The sequence below is a fragment of the Vulpes lagopus genome, chromosome 1 (genome assembly GCF_018345385.1).
Source record: "Vulpes lagopus strain Blue_001 chromosome 1, ASM1834538v1, whole genome shotgun sequence".
Classification (NCBI taxonomy): domain Eukaryota; kingdom Metazoa; phylum Chordata; class Mammalia; order Carnivora; family Canidae; genus Vulpes; species Vulpes lagopus.
In genome coordinates this window covers 162,441,361-162,464,032 of record NC_054824.1, presented here as the reverse complement: position 1 = coordinate 162,464,032, position 22,672 = coordinate 162,441,361, and the positions used below count along the sequence as shown (strand labels likewise).

Sequence of the window (22,672 nt, the reverse complement as noted above, 5' to 3'; positions counted from 1 at the left end):
GCAGAGAGACTCACTGTTAAAGCCTAACTTTATATTTCTTTGTTTCAGATGGACGTAATGCTCTGTCTTCTATAAATCTCACTGGCTTGTGCCAAACCACTCTTGTCAAGCACTGCCAAAACCAAATTCAATAACTTCATAGGGATACTTTGGCTGATTACTGATCATTGGGAGGTTCCCAATAACTAGGATTGGATTTGTGGCCAAAAAGCCTACAACTCACAAGCCAGATGGGGATTTGTTATCTCGAAAAACTGATGCCTGCCTTCAAATAGACTCTGATACCACCCAGAATATCTTTTGGCCCATCCATTTTCCCGTTTGGAAAAAAGAGATTATTAGATAACTCAAAAAGCTGAGCCTTGATTTGATGTCCCAAATCTTAATCATTAAGGAGAATTCTGAACTATTTCTTCTTCTAATTCAGACTATTTAATGTCTGAAATAAAGGCCCCAAAAGTCTGGAAATTTTTATGTTGTATTGCTCATCCATTGACAGGGAAGCTAGGCAATGCTGCTACAGTGCTGCTATAGAAGTCCTTACTCTAGAAGTTTGTAAGATTGGGCAGATGGTGATTCACAATAGAGCAGTCCCGGGATATAATATTGGCCTTTCAAAGCGGAACATGTGCTATTTTAGGAGGAGAATGTTATACGTAAATTTCTATAGATCTGGAAAACCAGCATAGAAATTAGAAAAGTAGGTAATTTAACTAATATCTCCGTTTATGGTTCTGTAAAATGCTCCCATTGGAATGGAATCTTATCGCTTGGACATACTGGGCTTCTCACTTTCTGTGGACAACGGAACTCGGATTGTTGCCTCTCTGTTATTGTTAGTCATATTGCAGTGCTCAAATACTAGTGTGCACTTGCTGTTCCATCTATAGATCTAACAAATTATCAGCCAGAAAAAAGCCGTGTATCAGTTTTCTATCACTGCCATAACAAATTACCTCTAACTTGGTGGATTTAAAAAATGCAACTTTATCATGTCACTGTTGTATAGATCAGAAGTCTGGGATAGTTTATTTCTTCCATTCAATTTTCAAAAGGCTGAAGTCAAGGTGTTGGCAGACTGGACTCCTACTGGGAGGTTTTGGGAAGAATTTGCTTCCAAACACATTCAGGTTGTTGCCAAAATTCATTTTCTTGCAGCTGTAAACTAGAGAATTCCATTTCTTTGCTGGCTGTCAGCTGGAGACTACCCTGAGCTCTTATCTGTCCCTTCTTTTGGTCCTTGCACATGGGTCCCTACATATCTCAGAGCTGGCAATGACATGTCAAATTCTTTTTGCACTTGGAATCTTCCTGGCTTCTTCTGCTGTATGTCCTGTGCTAGCCGGAGAGACTTCTTAGCTTTTTAGAGCTCTTGAGATTAGACTGGGTCCACCAGATAACCCAGGATAGTTTTTCTATTTTAGGATCAGTAACCTTAACTATAATTGCAAAGTTCCCTTTGCCATGTAATATAATATGTTCACAGGTTCCAGGGATTAAGGCCTGGCCATCTTTGAAAGGCCATTGTTCTGCCTATCACAAACAGGAAAACCTGATGCATACAGAGGTAGAAACGACTACAATCAGAACCTGACACATGATTGTGACACCGCAAATATCAGTGCAGATCTAGGTTGACCACGACTCTAGCAGGTAATGGTTTATTCTCCAGCTCAGGCTGAAGAATGACCACAAGGGACTGAAACATCTGTGACAACACAGTCTCATGGTCTGCAAGCCAGTTTATGTAGACAAGCAGTTTTATGTGTGTTAACAGCTTTCTTAGCAGAACAACAATTTGCTTACCCAAATAGATAACTTTGTATGTCAAGCACAAGTGTACATATCAAGATTCACATCAAGGTCTTCTCTTTGCTGTATCCACTAAACTTAAACTGTTATTTCAGGAACTGCCTGATTAATCTAGGTCTTTCCCTTAAAAGACTACCTCTTAAATTCTTTGAGCCAAGACCTCAGAGTGCCATAAATATTCTTCCTTAAATTCCCCTGTTGAAACACTACTAAGACTCCGACAAGATGGTGCTCTCTTTTCTGCAGTAAGTTTAATAAACTCAATTTTGCTTGTCCAACAGGTTTATCTGATGGGCTCTGAGGGGAAGTTGACCCTCCCTGTGGGCAGCCCATCTTTCCTTGATTCCTGAGTGGTGAGGGGGGTACAAGAGAGACTCATCCAAGGTCCAGCTGACATTCATAGGCTTAGCTTGTGTCATTGATGAGATGGAATGCCTGAGGGGCTGTGTCTGCACAGCTGATGAAGCTCTGCCATCCTGTGACAGCTCTGCACAAACTCTCAGAATCCATCTTATCAGCACAGCAGTACCGCTTTGGCCCAGAGTGAGCTTTCAATAGTCTGAGGAGAATGGTATTGTGAAACTGTGCCATTCAGGCATGGGGCACTGCTCAAGCATATCTTCCCCCACAAAGCTGAGTGAGTGTCTGAGGGGGAAGAATGAGGGAACAGTTCTGTCTTTGATCCTTTACTCTAGAACAGCACTAAGTTGTGGAGGATTGGGAGGGCATTGCTTACTGGGCTGTGAGAATTTGAAAACCTTATTGTTTCCAGCTTTATGCCCACAGGGAAATATGGGCAAGAGGTCAGAGGGTGAGGCAGAGGGGCTTAGGACAAGGCCTGACAACTTCCTAGAGGTCTGAAGTAAGGAGATAGCCATGTCTGATGGGACTAAGAACTGTTCCTCACCTCTGATGACTTAAGGCTCCAAGTTCTTTTTTAGAATGTTCAGATCTTGGGAGCAGGCCAAGATGGGTGTGTGGGTGAGGGGAGCAAGGATGGCTAGATGCTTGACTTCTGTTTGTGGACTTGAGACTACTCCCTAGAAAAGAGGAAACTTCCATTTCCCTAGTGGCCTATCACTGAGGAAACCCATTTCTTCATCTTCAAATTTCATTAGGGTGAGATTCTGGTCCTGTGGTTCCAGGCATCACAGGCAGCTACCCTGCTGGGATGGGATGGAGGTGGGTGCTGTGTGGGCCCTGCTCTTTGGGGCCTGTTCTAAGAGGACAGGAATTGACATGGCTTCCATAGCACATCTGTTATGGAGGCAGGTGCTCAGGTAGCATTGGCCCTGCACACTCTGTTTGTTACTTCACTATTCCAGAATAAATAGCCCAAAAAGGAAGAAGGAAGAAGACAAAGGAAGCAGCAGTTCGGAGATCTGCAGCTTTGAGGCTGTTATGGGCTGAATTGTATACTCTCCAAATTAATTTAAGTTCTAACTTCCACTACCTCAGAATGTGACTGTATTTGGAAGCTGGGTCTTGAGAGGCTGGGAGGAGGGGTATTAAGGTAAAGTGAGGTCATTAGGGTCAGCCCTAATCCAGTCACTGGTGGCTTGATAAGAAGAGGGAATTTGGACACAGAGAAAAGCCCAGATGGAGACTCAGGGAGAAGATAGTCATGTATAAAAAGAGAGAGACCTCAGAAGAAACAACACTGCTGGTGCTTTGATCTCAGACTTCCAGCTTCTGGAACTTGAGACACTAAATCTCTATTGTGTAAGCCACCCAGTCTGTGGTATATGGTTTGGGCAGCCCCAGCAAACAAATGCCAGGGCTTGAGGCTGTGGGTGCTTCGAGGAGATGGGAGCTAAGGGGGCATCATCCAACCATCAATTATTGCTCTATTTGGGGCCTTTGCTTGTGCTATTGTGGCTCTTCTTCCTCCCTCTCCCTTACTCTTTCCTGTTCTCACTCTCTTCTGTCCTTTTTATTACCAAAGTTCCTACTTCCAGGTTTGAATATGCAACTAAGTTTTGACTCAGAGATTCAGAGAACTGATTTATTATTTATTCCTGTGAGTCAAAGGAAATGCAAAAGAAAAAAGAAAAGAAGAAAGAAAGAAAAGCAAACAAGGGAAAACACAATAAAAGAAAGAAAGGGAAAAGGTAAGATATCACATAAAATCAAACTTAAAACATCACATAAAACTCCCTTTGAGGCTATCATGAGTCCTGGCAAATTGAATGGGTGCAGGGAGAATGGATATTTGGAATGGCAGAGGGGTAACATTCCTTAGTGTTAGCGGGGCATTTCGTTGGAGGGAATCTTAAAGTTATCAGATCAACTTTCTTTTTCTTTCTTTTCTTTCTTTCTTTCTTCTTTCTTTCTTTCTTTCTTTCTTTCTTTCTTTCTTTCTCTTTCTTTCTTTCTTTCTTTCTTTCTTTCTTTCTTTCTTCTTTCTTTCTTTCTTTTTTAAAGATTTCATTTATTTATTTGAAAGAGAGTGCAAAAGAACACAAGCAAGGGAGCAGCAAAGGGAGAGGGAGAAGCAGACTCTCCACTGAGCAAGGAGCCCCACCCAGGGATCGGTCCCAGGACCCTGGGATCATGACCTGAGCTGAAGGCAGATGCCTAACCAGCTGAGACACCCAGGCGCCCCAGGATCTAACTTTCTTGCATATGAACTGTTGATAGGATTTTCCTCAGGTGGTTGATTGGATTTTCCTTCCTTTCCTCCGGCTTGCTTGGAGAAATACCGGTCGGTGGGTAATAGTGTTTGGAGATTCCAAGCCAGGCCAAGACCTTAGAGGCACTCCAGCCAATCACAGCAGTGCTACACGTCCCCCCAGGCACCTTCCTCCACCACTGCTTTGCTCTTGGTGTTTCTGAGGAGGGTATGGAAAGGAGTCAAAGGATTTGGGTGTGCTCAACTGCAGGAGTCTCAGTTTGCTCTTTGTCCACAGCTGAGAGCAGGAAGACAAGAAGTAGCACTCGATGGGGGCCCAGACTTCCTTCAGTTGACTCTGATGGAAACCACCACACCGCCTTTGAGGACCCCTCCTGCAACACTGGCTAAATTGAAACCATCCTGAACTAGGGCAGGGCAGCTGTGGAATACAGATCTGAGGTCAATGTTTGCTGCTTCTAGGTCTGTCTCTGCTCAATGTCACCTCTCTAAGCCCACATGTCAATGTCCTCTGCCCTTCCAGGGGCCGCCTTTCCTCCTCCCTGGCTTTATTTTTCTTCTGAGTCCTTCATACCACCTGGCGTTTTATGTGTGTGGAGTTTTCTGTTCATTTTTGTGAGGACCAGGTGGTTCCCTGAATGGAAGGCAAGTTCCATGAGGATGGGGTCTTTGTTTTATTTGCTGCTATGGTCCTACTATGTGCCTGCGACATAGTAGTTAGGAATATTTCCTGAAGGAATGAATTGACAAAATTGCAACATTTATTCAGGTTATTTCAGTTAGCCTTACAGACAAGTAACCCAAAGGGGAGGAAGGCCTGAAAGACCACACTGTAGAACTAGCTCCATTTCCTCCTATCCCACCATAGGAGAGGAAAAAGTTTTCCTTGACCCTCTCAGGGTCCCTGGCTGGGTCTGGAGGTTAAACTGACAAAAGACAGATTAACTGGAGAAAAGTCTACAAATTTTGCTGAATTTTTGCGTATACATGGGAGCCTTCGCAAGAGAATGAAGACTTAAAGAAGTGACCTGAGCAGGAAGTTGTTACAGCTTTTAAACAAAGAAATAATAAATTTGTGAAGAATTGATAAGACAAAGGGGTTTGGTTTCGAGGTAGTGAATAGTGAAGAAGTCACTAGGAAGAGGGGCGCCTGGGTAGCTCAGTCGGTTAAATATCTGCCTTCAGCTCAGGTCAGGATCCTAGGGTCTTGGGATTCTGGGATTGAGCCCCATATGGGGCCCCCTACTCAGCTGGGAGCCTGCTTCTCCATCTCCTTCTGCTCCTCCCCCTGCTTGTTCTCTCTCTCTCTCTCAAATAAATAAAATCTTTTTTTAAATAATTTTTTATTTATTTATGATAATCACACACACACACACACACACACACACACAGAGAGAGGCAGAGACACAGGCAGAGGGAGAAGCAGGCTCCATGCACCAGGAGCCCAATGTGGGATTCGATCCCAGGTCTCCAGGATCGCGCCCTGGGCCAAAGGCAGGCGCCAAACTGCTGTGCCACCCAGGGATCCCTCAAATAAATAAAATCTTAAAAGAAGAAGAAGTAGCTAGGAAGATAAAGTTAGTTTAACAAAGTTTGTACAGATTTCGAAGCCCCAAATTTCCTGTGTCTGGTGTTGAGGATGTCTCCCTTCCTTCTGGTGCGGAGAGGGTACCTTTTGCATGGGAGATTCATCCTTGTTTCAGGGAACAAGGGTGAAGGGCAGGAGGTCAGAGTGACCTTCCTGTACCTCTTGTTTTCTCAGACTCCTTTAGCTTAAGACACTCACTGTGCCAAGGTACCGTATGTTGGAGTAGCATGTCCTGAACCCTATCCCCACTCTATACAATTTTATGCAGGTTAAATCAAGTTAATTTAATAGTAATAATAACTATGATTCTTTATTTAAAAAAATGAAGGGGATTTTTTTTTTTAATATTAGTGGATCTGCATTCTTCTTGGTTGGTTGTTCTTGAGTCTTGACTACAGCTTTCCTACTGACAGTTTACCGAGTCATAAAACTAACGAAGGGCAGCATCAAGATTGCACCCCATGATCCGCAGTCTGCGCTCTTCTTGCTGTGTGTCAGGATCGTACCATTGCTGCCCCTCCTGTGCTTGGTCCTTAGATGCTGGAGGACACAGGGCCTGGGAAAAGCCTCATCTCATTCTTTCTTCATTTACTGCAAAATATTTCTTTGGACCTCAACTCCAGGCATAGCTTTTCCAAGAAGGATTTTTTGTTTTTGAAAATATTTTATTTGAGAGACAGAGAGAGAGAGAGAGTGCATGAGGTGGAGGGGGGGTGGTGGTGGAGAAAGGGCAGAAGAAGACGGAGAAGCAGATTCCTCGCTGAGCAGGGAGCCAGACACAGGGCTGGATCCCAGGACCCCGAGATCATGACCTGAGTCAAAGGCAGATGCTTAGCCACCTGAATCACCCATGTGCCCCTCCAAGAAGGTTTATCTATAGATTCCTACTACAATTTTAAGGATGAAATGAGGTACTTTTGTGACAGTATCTTATAAACTCCAAAGAACCAATGTCTGACATTTTGGTCATCATAATATATTCAGAAAGCCAGTAGAATGGAGGGTGTGAATAAGATTCTTAGGAGTGGATGAACAATACTCTCAAGAGAACTTCAGAGGAAAAAAAGTGTAAGTGCAACCCAAACAGAGTTGCAGGAAGTGCTAATTTTCCTTCCCTCAGTTTAGGAAATGGATAGAGAAGACACTGTGGTGGTTGGGACTTGAGCCAGGCTCCAAAGTCAGGGTGGGACTTAGAAAGTCAGGGAGGAAGAGAGGAGAATTTCTCATCATGGAACAGCAAGAGAGCATCATAGAGACTATGACATGGACAATGTGTCTAGGGGACACTGAGAAGCACAACTTGGCTGGAGCAGATGGATGTGTTTTGAGGACAAGAGATGGGTATGGAGAGGTGGAGTGGAGTCTTGCTGGGGAATGCTCCTCATACCAAGTAAAGGAGTTTGGTCCTCAAGTGATGGGTAACAGACAACTCTTAAAGCTTGGAGGTGCAAGAGGGACCCTATGGAAGTGACATTTTAGCAATCTGACCGCGGAGCTTATGATGGAATGGAAGGAGAAAGGTTATGTGTTAGGACCTCAGTTGCTTGCTCTAAGACTGAGGCGTCCAGAGCCAGCTGCCCTCAGCAGATACTGTTGGAATGGAAAGGGAAACAAGAAGAGACAACACAAAGAAGGAATAGGAGTACTCAGGAACTGCCTCCATTTGGTAGACAGAGGGATGGATTGGGAAGCAAAGCCAAAATGACCTCAAATCTGAGTGACTGGGTGAATGGTTGGTTTATTAACAGAAACAAGGAAGTTGTCAGGTGGCCCTGATTTGGAACAGTGAGTAATACGATCCAAAATGAGGGATTTTGAATTTTAATTTAATATTGGAACATCCAAGTGGAAGGGTCCCATAGGCAGTGGGAGGTGAACTGCTCAGGAGAAAAATTGTCCCTGAAAATAGGGGCTTGGACAGTATTCTTCATGGAGAGTAAGAGATTTTGCGAGAATTAAACATGCTTTCTGAGTGTGAAAGTCTGAACACCACTGCTATCTTCTAAAAAAATATTTCCAAGGGAAAGGTATTTTGCATGCCAGATAATTTATAGACAAGGTCAAAATGAAGGCCAAACAGGGCTCCAGGCCCTGTTGAAAGTTGCTCTGATCACCTCACCTTCTAGCCTAGAACTCATGCCCCTGTGCGGGGTCCAGCAGAGAGGGGCTGGCCTGCCAGGGGGTGTCCAGGCTCCCAGGCACATTGAAGCTTGGTCTGTGCCTCAGGATTTGGCGTTCTCCAAAGAGGCGGGAGAGGTGGGAAAGAGGCTAGAATCTTGACATGGTGCAGGGAAGGAGAAGCATAGCAGAATCACCAGAAGTGGGTTGTTTTGTTTTGTTTTGTTTTTGTTTTTTTTTTGGAAGATTTTATTTATTTATTCATGAGAGACATGGACAGAGAGGCAGAGACAGACAGAGGGAGAAGCAGGCACCCTGTGGGGAGCCTGATGTGAGACTCTATCCCAGGACCCTGGGATCACGACCTGAGTCGAAGGCAGAGGCTCAACCACAGCCATCCAGGTGCCCAAGAAGTGGGGTTTTTAAAGTCAGCACATATGCCCCCCGTGGTTATGCAACCGCCTCAAAATTCCACCCTTTTGAGGATGGGACGCATTATCCATAAGTTATTTTAGGGATAGGTCACACAGGAGTCCGTCCTCAAGACAGTGAAAGCATTTCACTGGAAAGTGGCTAGTTTAATGACAATGTGGAGTGGAGTGAGTCCTCAATGAGCAGAAAAAAAAAAAATCAATGGGACAAAAATGACTATTTTCCATTCATTGATTTTGTTGCCCTTCAGAGTCACATTAGAGGCACTCGGTTACTTTTACACTTTCTGGGCTCCTCATGGGAGTCCTGTCAACACGGAGGCCAACTCAGAGGCATGAGGGCCAGGACTTCTCCCCAGACAGGGTCCAGGCAAATGGGTGAGCTGGCCACCAGCCGCCTCTTTGCGTTTCTGAGGAGGAAGGGGCTCTCCCAAGGGATCGCGGGCCCCTCTGCATCCCTGACTTTGCTGCTCTGCTGCTTTGCCTCATCATCCCCTGCTGAGCGTGGTTCTGCTTCCACTCCGGGACACTGGGTGGCCCTGGATCACTGCAGGTGCCCGCACCTTGCTCTCAGGTATCCCCACTGCACTACCTAGCGCCTCCTCTGGCACGTTGGCTCCCTCGGGGGAGGCTTGCAGGGGCCACTCCACATTTTCTCCTTCTTAAGTCTACTATCTTTCTGAGGCCCTTGGGCAAATCAAGATCCTGCTGTGACCTCCTTCACCTCCCTCCCTCTTTACCTGTGCATCTCTCTGCCACATTCCAGAGGGCGTACTGATAGCAAAACTTGCCTCAAGTCTTTTCCTTCTTGTATCTGTGCCCCTTGCAATGTGACTTTGTGCTTCTTGCAGTCGAGAAGAACCTCCCCTGGTCCTTGTGAATGGGAGATGGCCTCGTGACTTGCTTAGCCCAAGAGCATGGGACAGAAGTGATGGTGTGCCCCCTCCAGACTAGGCTTCAAGGCCTCTCATGGCTCCTGCTCTCTCTCTCAGAAGCCCTGGGCTGCCTGGGCACAAGCCCTGGCCAGCCTGCTGGGAGATGGGAGACCACGGAGAGGGACAGCTCAGGGTGCCTAGCAGAGTGACCTCAGACCAGCCAAACTCCTAGCCAACTCTGCAGCCGACGGCAGATGTGTGAGCAAACCCAGCTGATGCCGACCAAGCCTGGTTCAGAAAACAGAACTGACCGGCCTGCGTGCGCATCTATAATACAAATCAAATCAGTGCTTTAAGTCACTTAGAGGTGACTTGTGACACAGCAATGGCTAATTGAGGCAGAGAATCTTTTCCTTTCTGGGGCTGATTCTGTTCTTAGTCACCTCCTCTTCTATCTCTCGGGGATCCTGGCTTTCCTGCTTCTCTGGTTTTAAAAAGCGTTTCCCTGATGGGCTGCGTCCTCTGCACATGCCTCCAGGAGATGCAACTTCTTTGTTCCTTCCTTGCTTCTGTCTGTTGCTGGATTGGGGGAGGCAGTGGCGGTCTCTCCTGTCAGTCTCCTTCATCTCCAGCAGGCAGGCCTTCCTCCCCACTGTCCGCCTGAGGACTCCTCTTGAAATAGGCCTCCAAGGGCCACTGACCAGGCCACTTGCTCTCCAGAGGAACTCTCAAGGTCACTGTTGAAGTCAGAGTTTGCAGGCCTCTCTGTGGGCACTGACTCTATAGCACTCCCACTGCCTCTGCTACAACACCTTCCCCGTCTCTTGTCCCTTCTCCCTAGCTAAGCCTTCTCTTCTTCTCTCCGGCCAGCTTACATCGTCTACTTCCATAACCACAGACATCTCCAATTTTCTTTTTTTTTTTTTTTTAAATTTTTATTTATTTATGATAGTCACAGAGAGAGAGAGAGAGGCAGAGACACAGGCAGAGGGAGAAGCAGGCCCCATGCACCGGGAGCCCGATGTGGGATTCGATCCCGGGTCTCCAGGATCGCGCCCTGGGCCAAAGGCAGGCGCCAAACCGCTGCGCCACCCAGGGATCCCCATCTCCAATTTTCTATCAGATGTTTCCATCTTGCAATTTAATTTACTTCAGGCAAATGGCTCACACACACATCTCAAGTCCTGGCCTTTGACCCAATCCTATAATTTTTAAAGGTCTAATTTGACACTTTTCCTTGGTTGTTTGCCTGCCACCTCTGACTCAGCATTTCTGAAGCTGCTCTTGCCTTCTCCTTTATAACCACACCCCCTTCAGTATTTCCGCCATCACCACCATGGTCCCTGCCAACCAAGCTCAAAGTCTTTGATTTTTCCCTGTTTCTAGGCCCCGCCTCTAGCCTCTGCAGGGTCACACAGTTTCATTTGTCCCCCTGTCAGCACAGCCACCTTGCTCATTGAGGCAGTCATGATTTCTTGTTTAACTATCACAGAAGCCATCCGATGCTTCTCTGTACATCTAGTCTCTTCACTGGCACTTCACTGTGACACCCAGGCCAGATTATCTGCCTAGAAACCCTCTTTCCTCATGCCAGCCATCTAGAACCTTCCATGGCTCCTATTTTTCTTTCTCGACCAGGCTTGCTAGAACACTCCTTGGAGGGCTATTTAGAACGAGGCTATTGGAGCCCCCTACTTGGGGTAGAAGTGTAGGAAGATGTTAGCTGCCCAGCTCCTCCCTGATGCACAGTCAGGTACTGAAGCCTTCTTCCCATTGTACCATCCCAGGGAGCTGAATCTCATGAAGAGGGTGGTGATCTCTGAGCTACAGACCACTGCCCTCCCTATGATGTCCTTTGATAACGAGGTCCCTATACTCTGGGCCCTCTATGTGCTCCACTTTGTCTGGACTCTTGTCTAATATCTGACTTTCCTGTAATCTGCAGGACAGTAAGTGGATCTCCCCAGCCCTCAAGGTCTAGATCCAATTTCCTCCATCTGCCAGTGCACGTTCTGTGGAATTGCAATGCCTGTATCAAGATGGCTCACCTTCTGGGCTGTGTAAATTTTCATTGTTGCCTCAGCCCTGAATGTCTGCCTTTGTAGAATGAGCTCATTTTATGGATCACCACATTGTCCCATGGCATCAGCTGCTTCTCTTTGCCCTACATTGACCCAGCTTGGAAATATGTCTGTTTTCTTTGATTCATGATCTTTGAGCGTAAAGCAGACTTTGGTATCAATTTGGAAGGGGAATATGAAGGTGGTTATTTACACTGTAGCAATCCACATCTTCAAATTAAACACTAGATATTTCTGTTCTGAAAGCTTGTTGGCCATCTGCTCCTAAGGCTGTTTTGAAAGCTTGTTTGCCTCTACATAGCATCCTTCCTCACCCCTCACTTCAGACTGAACCCCTGGACCTTGAACTGTTCATTGCTCTGTTTATGCAGTACCAGAGAGAAGGTGCTAGAGAAGGAAGCCCACCCACCTCCCCGCCCATCCCCCGGGGTTTATCCATATCCATCAGATGTTCAGCAAAACTAGAGCTTTCATTTAGCCTATCATGCTGTCCTTAGAAAGCTGTGGGATTTAAATAAGTAACCCTCTCCCTACTACTCAGCAGCTCTTTCCTAGGTTTGGGGGCATATTCTGCATCTTCCAGTCCCTTCCCTGTTAACCCTATTCCTCATCATTCCAGCCTGGCTAACACTATGGCTCATAGAATCATCTGCTGCTTGGATTCCTTGCTGCTGCCAATTATGAGAATGTTCTGGAAGTTCAAAACTTTTATGTACACCTGGGAATTTGGCCTCGTGAACCTGCTCTTGCTCTTGGGCCTTGTGTGTTTCTGAGGTAAACCTGCTGGTAGAGGGGAACATGCCTTCCCATCCATAAGTGTAGTTCACTCAGATTAATTTACTTCGAGTTGATAGCAACTCAGCTCCCTGCCTCTGGCACCTGACATGCTATGTCCCTGGCAATGGGCTTGCAACATGAGCTCTCACCCCTGAATCCCAGGCAGTGATTTTCCCTACAAGACATAGTAATGTAGGCTCTTTAGGGTCCTGGGAATTTGGTGAACAGGCTTCTTTCAGAGTGTCCCTATGACATAAGCTTGTGTTTTTGTCTTGGATTCAAAATAGCCATTCTCTTGGATGAGCTCATCTGAAAAATGGCTACCACCTTTGGAAGGCAAATGGTGCTCTCCTTTGCCGAGGGTACTATCTCATACAGAATGAAAGCCAGTGGGGTCTGAGATGTTTGTTTCCCAGATCATTGGCCTTAAAGTGAGCATTTCTAGCTGCTTTTGAAACTAGTGGTGATGTTGCAAAGGGGAGCTTACAAATTGCATATTGGAGCATGAGCTGTATGTCTGACCAATACTATAGGGGGGATATGGCCTCTGCCCATACCTGGGAGCCAGTGATGCCCTCCTCTTCCTCAGCTCAGGACTGATGGTGGAGAGGCCTAACAGCTAAAAGGTCATGTGGGCAGCTAGTTTGCTGTCTTTCCATGCTTCCCACACTATGAAGAGGATGGAAGCCCTCCTTCTAGACCTTCACGTGGAGCTTTGTATTTTGTGACATGTTTGCCTTTTTGATTCCTATTGCTCACTCATGGGTCTAAGAAAGGATTGTCATTGAATGAGGAGAAGACAGGAACTGAGAGTTTTTTTTTTTTTTAATCTCTTCAAAGATAGCCACTTATTCAATGAAACGAAGAGTCAAGTGGTCTCCAAAATCAGGGACTGTGTGATCGAGCAGAGACAATGATGCTAATGCAGGGGACATATTCTTTTTTTTGAGCCACTAATTCAATGGAACACAGAACCAGATGCCTAGGTAAACAAGGCCCAAGGAGAAAGAGGCTCCACCCTTAGGGAGTTCACATGTGACAGGGACCCAGGGATGCAAGGGGATCATTACTGCACAAGGACGCAAGTATGGTGAACACGCCTATGTGCCTTGTTGGAGTCTCTAGCGAGAGTTTGTAGGAGCAGTGAATTTTTAGTTTAATATTTAAGGATGAGATGAATTTTTCTCACAGAGAAGATTTCTCATACAGAATGTACAAAATTGTGCAAGCATGGTGACTGCCAGTAGCCTCTGATGAGAGACCGAGACAGCAGCCTCCAATGGGGAGAACCCCATGGATCAGACTGGCACTTAGGCAACAAGGAGGGACTGAAGCATCTAGGATGAAAGGAACAAAGTAAGATGTGTAGGTAGAAAGACAACTGAGGACTGGGCAGGAAGAAGGGGCCGGTGGAAGAGGAAGATGAGTCAGAGTTCAGAATGGAGGCAGTTATAATCACCTGGCCCAGAGGTGAGGAAAAAAAGAAGGGGACACATGGGAACAGTGTCCGTGAAATTGAGCCCATGGGGCCTATTGACCCCGGGATGTTGTGGGAGAGTGAGGACAGTGACCCAGGCTCCAGTTTGGATGGATGACTGGCCTGAGCAAAGGCTTGGATGAGAGAGACCATGGTGTCCTGGGAAGCATGCTGGGAATAGAGAAGGGAGCTCCGCTCAGTGGCACACTTTGTAGGAGGGACAGTGACTAGAGGGAGAATTGGGGGCAGATTTTGGAGGGTATTACATGCTTGACTAAAAAAATGTGACATTCATTCTGCAGGCTCTCAAGTGCCACTGAGGGATTTTAAGTAGGAGCAAAATGTGAATGGATTCATGTTTCTGAATTATGGCTGAAGTTTCTAGGTGATGGTAGATAGGGATACTTTGGAAGCAGTATAGCTTGGAGAAGAGGGTCAATCCTGAACCCTGTGGATATCCTTGTCTATGTTGTGATGTGGGGGAGATAAACAATGAGAACACTGCTGAAAGTCCAGCATGGTGACTGCAAAGGAGAGGGGCATGGGCCAGGTTGGCAGCCAAGACCTGGGGAATAGAAGCAGAGAGGGATATTAATATTCCAGGCATATGGGAGGTGGAAGAGTTGGGGTAAGATGTTTAACTCAGGGACTGGGCCTTTTTGTCCATGACAGATGGTGTGGAGGCCTTAGAACCAGCCATCCAGGAGGCTGCCTCACCCATGAGATGATGGGACAGTGATGCCACATACACGGTGCTGGATGAGGGTAGAACTTCAGGACTTTCCCAGGGAATTCAAACATCTTTTGCAAAGTAGGCCACCCCCAGCCCCCAGGACTGGCCCAGACAGACATCCTAAGTTGAAATCCCCTCCTGGGAAGACTTGGAAATATAGCAAAGAAGATCAATGATGAGTCCAAGAGAACTCAAGCTTCCCTTCAGCATCAAGGTGATGGAAGCCTGGGACAGATCTGGGGAATAGGGAGGGGTAGGGCCCATGTTATCCAGGTCTCAATTTATCCAGGCTAGTGCTGCTCCCAGGCTGTGTGTTCTCTGGCCTCGTTTGCCCCTGTTGTCTTTGTGACCTGACTCCCCGTTGGCCATTGGCCATTGCAACTCCCCCGACTTCACTGCGCAACAGACAATGATGTCATGGGCCATGCTTATTTTTAATAGCTCCTTAACATTCTGGTCCCATCCCAGCACTTACACAGCTATTTCTGCTGAGTGCTTAATCAGTAAGTCCAAGATGTGAGCTGGAGCCATGCACAAAGGAGCAATCCTGTTTGTTGGCTTTCAGATGGGATATGGACCTCTGTGTGCCCCACACTGGCCCATCCTAATACCTGCCTTCCTTTACCTTAGAAGCAACTCAATGCAGCAAATATTTACCAAGAATCCCCACATACCATGGGCTGGCACTAAAAATGTACTCCCTATTGTTTGCCTGTCTTTTAGGAAATTAGAGTCTGGGCAGGGAATGAAGACACACAGCTACTAGGAACTCCAGGCCTACCAGCCTCTGTCCCCTATTGTCATAGCCTGAAAAGCTCACTGAGTCTGGTTTTCTGGGTCCCTGGGAATGATTTTTAGCTGAAAAAAAGTGTATGCATATAAACATTTTAAGGAACACACATATATTACACACTTTTTTTCTTTTCCTCCAAAGTGATTAGACCTGGAAAGAAAATCCTGTCGCTCAATGAATGATGAAGGAAGTCACTGCTAGAATGATGTCAAATTAGTTTGTGACGTGAGCTGGTTGTCACCTTGTAAAGCAGATGCCTTGGTCTTCAAAGGCAGAAAGATCAGGGTTCAAATCCCTGCTTTGCCAATTACCGACTGGGATGGGGGAGAGTTAACAACCTTGCCAAGCAAATACTGAGGAGGTAATGATCACTGTTATAAGTGCTATCCACAAATCATTGCATTTAATTCCTACAACACCCAACCAGGTGGATACCACAGCACTCACTGGCCTTACTGGATGGTGATGGGGGCTGAAGGTGGTCATGCCAAGAGCACCAACATACCACTTACACACCCACGGTAAACACAGTTGGTCTTCATACCACTAGTGTAGGACATAGGACACAGAAGTTCTGATGACGTACAGAGGATGAGCTGTGGGAGACTGCCACTGGAGCCTGGGTGCTTGGTCAGCTTCAAGACCCTGGAGTCTGTCCAGCTTGGTGCCCAGAGGGATGATGGCTGTTGGATCAGTCTGTGCAGGCTGTCATAGCAAAGTACCCCTGGTTAGGTGGCTTAAACAGCAGACTTTTTTTTTTTTTTTTTTTTTTTACAGTCTGGAGGCCAGAAATTCAAAATCAAAGTGCAGGTTGGTTGATTTGTGGTGAGGCCTCTCCTCCTGGATTGCCTTCTCACTGTGCCCTCACATGGCCCTTCCTCTGTGCACATGTACACAGAGAGTGCTCTCTGGTACCTCTTCTTTTTTTAAAAAAAAATATTTAAATTCAATTAATTAACATATAGTATATTATTAGTTTCAGAGGTAGAGGTCAGTGATTCATCAGTTGCATATGACACCCAGTGCTCATTAAATCCTGAGCCCTCTTTAATGTCTATCACCCAGTTACCCTGGCCCCCCACTCCTCCCATCCAGTGACCCTCAGTTTGTTTCCTATGATTAAGAGTCTCTTATCATTTGTCTCCCTCTTTGATTTCATTTTGTTTTATTTTTCTCTCCCTTCCCCTATGATCCTCTGTTTTTTTTTCTTAAATTCCACATATGAGGGAGATTGTATGATAATTATCTTTCTCTGATTGACTTACTCCACTTAGCATAATACCCTCTAGTTCCATCCATATTATCGCAAAGGATAAGATTTCATTTTTTTGATGGCCGAGTAATAAAGGATACAAATATAGCGATCTGTTATCTCTTCTTATGAGGACACTAGTCTGATTGAATTAGGGCCACACTCAAACTCTCATTTAATCCAATCCCCAAAGGCCCTATCTCCAAACCCCCTGTCGCATTGGGTGTTACAGCCTCAATATGTAAGTTTAAGGGACAACAAGCATTCACTCTATAACACCTGGTAGTGTCAGGGACAGACCAGCAGTCAGTACCTACACAGGCTTTGCCTCTTTAGCATAAAGTAGTGGTTAAGAGCAGGGACTCTGGGGTGCCTGGCTGGTTCAGTCAGTGGAGTGTGAGACTCTTGATCTTGGGGTTGTGACTTTGAGCCCCATGTTGGGTGTAGAGGTTACTTTAAAAAGAAAAAAAAGGCAGGAACTCTGAGGCTAGACTGCTAGGGTTTGTGTCCCAGCTCTACCAGTTACTCTCTGGGTAAACATGGCTCAGTTTCTTTACTAATTTGTGCCTCAATTTCCCTCATCAGTGAGATGAGGATGACCATATGACAGCCTCACAAAATAATTGTGTGGATTACATGAAATAAGGTGTACAAAAGTTAGAGCCCAACTGGGCACATAGTGAGCACTCTGTAAATGCTTGTCACACCCAAACCCAGGGGAGTGGGTCATTACTGACTCAAATGTCTTCTGTTTGCCCAGCCTGTGTAGCTGCTTGGCTCCAATTTAGACTGTGTGTGTGTGTGTGTGTGTGTGTGTGTGTGTGTGTGATACAGATTAATTTAAAGACACAGGCTTTTACCATTTTTTTAAAGACACAAACTCTTTCCTCAAGAACCTACAGTTTTCATAGGGCCGTTTATATTCAGGAAACTATTAAAGGGGAACAAGAATACTGTTCAGCATCTACAGGCATTTCCCTGATGTCGCATCCAAGGGCTTTCTAACTCGGCAGAGGCCACTCTTGCTTGCATTTCCCCCGGCGAGAAAGTTCAACAGGGCTCACTTACAGTTACAGTTGAAGCAATCTTGCGTTAACCCCCCGCCAGGATCCTGTGACCCAAATCCTTCCTTTAACAGTTCTTAGCAGAGGCTTTCTTTTTACCTTATTGTTTTGGTATGGACTTTTGCCTATTGCTGCATAAAGATAGTGCATTTCTATTCTAAAACCTTTCAATGGAAGTTGGAAAACTTCCAACTTCTCCACATCTTTCCAACTTTCTTTCTTATGAGGGCCACAGAGCACGGCTATCCTATGCTCACTGCCTGTTGAAATCCTTCTTGTGCTTCTGGTCATTTACTTCACTATCCTCTTTCCCCAGGGGTGAAAACATGAGTATATGGCAATGCCGGGCAATGGTGCATCCTGACTCTTGCCTCCCACTGCACCCCTTACACACCCAGGAATCTTATTCCCCAACAGGCTTATTTCCAATTAATTGATTAAATGAGCACATGTTAAGCACCTGTAATGTGTTGGGCATTGTGCTAAAGGATGGGAATACAGAGCTGAATTAGGCAACTGTTACTCAAGATCTCATGGGGAGACAGACAAGGTAACAGATACAGAAGAGCGTGATAGGCCCTACACTGGATGCTATGGCAAGCTGTGTTTGGGGAAGGAGAGCCTAATGAGACCAAGCATTCAAGGAAGCCTCTGGCAGAGATCATGCTTGAGCTAAGTTTTAAAAGATGAGCAGTGGTTTGGTAGCCAACGAAAGAAGTAGTGGCAGAAGTAATTGCAAATAAGAAAGCTCAGAAACAAAGTATAGGGTAGCATGGCTGAAATCAGAGTGTATGGCAGGGGGAAGAGGGGTGAGTCTGGAGAGATGAGCCCAGACTTCTTTTTATTACTCAGAGGAAGGAAAGCATTGTTCTGTTCTTATTTACAGGTGGAACAAATGAGAGGTTGCCTCTGGCCACAAAGTTGGGTTGTGGCAGAGCTGGACGCAGGCCAGAAGCGTAAACCCGGATGGAGCATAAACCAGGATCCAGAAGGAGGAGGAAAAAGGCATTCACACTGCTTCTGCATTTCCATGTTTTTTTGGTGGCCTTTCTTCCCTCCTTACTTGACTTGCTTGGCTTAGAAACATTCTCCTTGTTCCCTTCTGATTTACTACATTTTTCTCTATAAACTCTGCATCTGGGAAAGTATGAGCCAACCCTTTCTCTAGCTTGTTTTAGGTGCTGCAGACAAAGGCACTAAATATTTTTGGTGGATTTACTTCTGTTACTATGCTCTAGCTCAGCATTTGTCCTCCGGATAAGCTATAAAATTAAGGTCCTAATTGTAGTTTGGTGCTAAGAATCCCCCTTGAAGCTGGTCAGTCTCAAGGGCAAATGGGTGCTTTGAATGTTCAAGCAAGGTGCCTAAGTGCCTTCTGTGTTCCCGGAGCTGTGCTAAGAGTTGGGGGTACAGAGATGAGCAAGGCACCTTTGCTTCCCTCGATGAAGCTATAGACAGGCCCGTAAACAGATCATGTCCGTAAGACATTCCGTCTCTTAAGACAGATGGAATCAGATGGGTAGGGCTGGATGGCAGAGGTAGTCGTGCACTCTGGATTTTGAACAAGTGCACTGGGTAATTTTTCTGCTCTTAGGTTTTGGCATCACTGCTCAAATGGCTAGGAAGGGATTGTCATTCAGTTCTGATTACTTCTCACAGAAGAATTACACACACGTTCTTCACTTCAGATGATGAACGTTTAAGCTCTAAAACAATTCCCAGCTATAAAAATATTGCTAGTTATTACTTAATTTTGACTATGCTCCACATATTGAGTAACAGGCTTTACTTTCCATAGGGATTGATTGCTCCAACAATTTCATGACTATCTATGCTATTACCCCATTTCACAGGTGATGATTCATGATGTTAAGTAACTTCCTAGTAAATGTTCACAATTCAAGCTCCTCTATAACCCTGACCAAGGCCCTCATCCTCCTAGAGTTTCTCATCTCTGTTCTATTGACTTCAGGTCAACCACCCACATCTCTTTTCTGTCCCAAGGCCTCCTGGGAAGATGAGCCAATTAGCCTGGAGGTTGCCTGTGTGATGGAGGAATGGCGGAGGGCTCAGTGTGCGGCAGCAGTGGGCTGGAAAGAAAAGGGCCAAGCCAACCCCGGAGAGGGAAATCTAGTGACCCTCAGCTTCCGGCCTTCTCCTGCCCTCTCAGCCTTGTTTGTTGTCTTTCCTATTTCTATGTTTACATTCCACCTTGTAATTAAGCAATCAGCTTTTTCTCAGTGATTATTCACGATCTCAGCTGGCAAAAGTCACTTGATCTTTGGCTCTATGCCTTCCCATCAGTGTCGCCCAGTGCATGTGCTAATCACCCAGAACCCCCGCTGCCCTGCTTGGCATGCTCGCTTTGGAGCTAGCTCAAGCCACGTGCCTTCAGTTGCAGCTGCCCCACCTGGCCTGGCTAGTGACTGTCACCTGAAGTTTCTCCACAGGACAGCAGGGCTCTGTAGGTTTTGTCAAAATCTGTCTGTGCCTGTTGAATAAGGGGTGAGGGTGGCTGCCTCCTGTTTACACTTGATGGGGACAGCCCTGTCTGCCCCTGACTGAGGAATGAAGCCCACTTGGGAGGAGTTCTGCAAATAGCCCTCCCACTGGTGTGTTCTTGCAGAATCTGCTCTGTTGCTGGGCAAAGAACAGGAGAATAGATGGTGCCAAGTGAGCCCCTGAGAGTAGACTTAATCAGAGCCGTCCACCCTTGACATTTACGAGGTGGTTGAACAAACAGTCTGCAGGCTCCGAGCCGGAGTTTCTCACCTGCTTACTAAATAACTACAAGGTGGAGGGTTTAAAAAAAAAAATATATATATATATATATATATATTTACTAAAGTTCATAATGTGAACATTTTATGGTTGCAAAAGCCATTCTTTCCTCTCGGTTCTATTTCTTCTCTCTCTCCTCTCCCTTATCTGTACATTTCATTCTCCACTTTGCCAGTGGAGTCGGCTCCCATCCCTGGGCTTTCTCTCTTTCATCCCCCTTCGTCAACATACTTGGACAATCCCTCCATCCTTGTAAAATGGAGGCAGCAGTTCCATGTGCTCCTGGCCTACTCAGGGCAGGGGAGCTCTGATAGAAGAAGAGCACCAGGAACAACCGAGGTATCTTAAGATTCTTCTCTGGGCTTCTCTAAGCTCCTTGAGGACACAATTTATTTCTTGATATTCTTTAGATCTCCTTCCTCCCCTCCCCTCCCCTGTTACTAGTATTTCATACACGTACACTTAATCAGCAGAAGGGTGGACACAGAAGCAAACTGGAGCTCGTGTCTGGTGTACTTGGAACCAGCATTTGTCATCTCTGAAAGGATTGTCTCTAGTGATTTCTCAGGCCCCTCATTGTCTGAGGTTTGCTGGTCATTGAGCAAAGGAGTGTGGTACCTTTCCTCTTCTATGCAGGCTCCTCTCTGTGGCTCAGATAAGCCAATCCTACAGCCTGATGATGCCTTCTGCTGGGGTTTCTGATCAGCCTTCAGTGAACTCCTTGCCCGCATGCTTGTCTGATCCTGTCCCCAGTGGCAGAGGAGGAGAAGGAAAAGGAGCGGGGACAGGCAAGGTGAAAGGTGGTTCAGGGGGTACAGATGAGTCAAGGTGCATCTGGGTAGAGGACACAGTATGTGAAGTCTGATAGAAAAGCCCACCTAGCTACCCATCCAGTTAATATTTACTGAGCATCTACTATTGGCCAGGCATCGTGGTCAGTGCTGGGACTACAATGGGGCAGAGACAGTCCCAGCACTGGCTGTCAGGAATACGTCTTCTGATTTAGGGTGGGGTTGCTGATTCTTTAATGTAAACATAGAACAGCTGGGAGCTTGTAATTAGCATTCTGTTGAGTAGGCCTGGGTAGGGCCTGAGATTCTGCATCTCAAACTACTCTCAGGTGGTGCCCATGCCTGTGGTCCAAGGTCAACACACTGAATACCAGGGACCAGGAGAAGAAGGTGAGTCTTGAAGGGGCCAGGAATCCTGAATGGAGGAGGGAAACTCACATGGAGTCAGCAGCCACACTGGACAGGAGAATGGCTTAGAACAAACGGAGTGGTAGGCATTTGAGGAGGCAAAGAAGACATTAAAGGGAGTGGAGGAATAAAGGCAGAGATTGATTGAAAAAGGAGCACAGAGAAAGAGATGGGTGGTAGGAGTAGACCAAGAGGTAGAAAGTATGAATTCTAGAGGTAAACGTTCATGCTGCTCTTCCTCCAGAAACATATTCAGCATAACCTCCAGGCCAGGATGGACGAGACCATCACCTGCAGCTGCAGGCACTAGGAGGTCAGGAGTGGAAAGGCCCTCTGAATTGGGGGCCACCGCCTTGGGAGAAGAAGATGAGAGACAGAAGATGCAAGTTGGGCACCTGGGTGACTCAGTGGTTGAGTGTCTGCCTTTGGCTCAGGGCATGATCCCAGAATCCCGGGATCGAGGCCCATATCCGGCTCCCTGCATGGACCCTGCTTCTCCCTCTGCCTGTGTCTCTGCCTCTCTCTCTGCATCTCTCATGAATAAATAAATAAAATCTTAAAAAATAAAGAAGATGCGAGTCAATAATACCTTGTTAACATGCACCAATTGTAGGGGAGAGCTGGTGAAGATTAGGGAAAAGTGCCAGTTCTAGAGAGGAATGATACGTACTTCTATTGTTGAGGAGATCTTATAACTCAAAGGAGGTGAACAAAGACTAATTCTGAAGGGACCTCCTTAAATGAAGAGGTAAGAATAGTTTGTGGTTAACCTGATAATATACAGGTGCTATGTAAATGGCCCTTTAAGATGGCTAAGGGTGCTTGAAAATGGCTCTTCCTTACACAGCTGAAATATTCTCCTTGCTGTTTACAGCTGTACGCTAGTGATGTCTGAGTCAATGAGGGTCACTTAGAGTGCCCATCCCTGGGGTGGTTGAGCTGAGGGCGGTTCCAGGAATGGATGCACCATGGATGGTTCTGTATGAATCTTCCTTTCAGGACTTTCCTCTCCCTATCTCAATTCTTCCCCTGCCCCGGCCTTCAATGGGCCCTGCCAGC

The 22,672-nt window shown here is 46.1% G+C and overlaps 1 pseudogene; it reads right to left on the bottom strand.

Moving 5' to 3' along the window:
* LOC121487748 overlaps positions 1 to 21,145 on the bottom strand; it is a 48,637-nt pseudogene extending 27,492 nt beyond the window's left edge.
* Between the last annotated feature and the right edge of the window lie 1,527 nt (positions 21,146 to 22,672).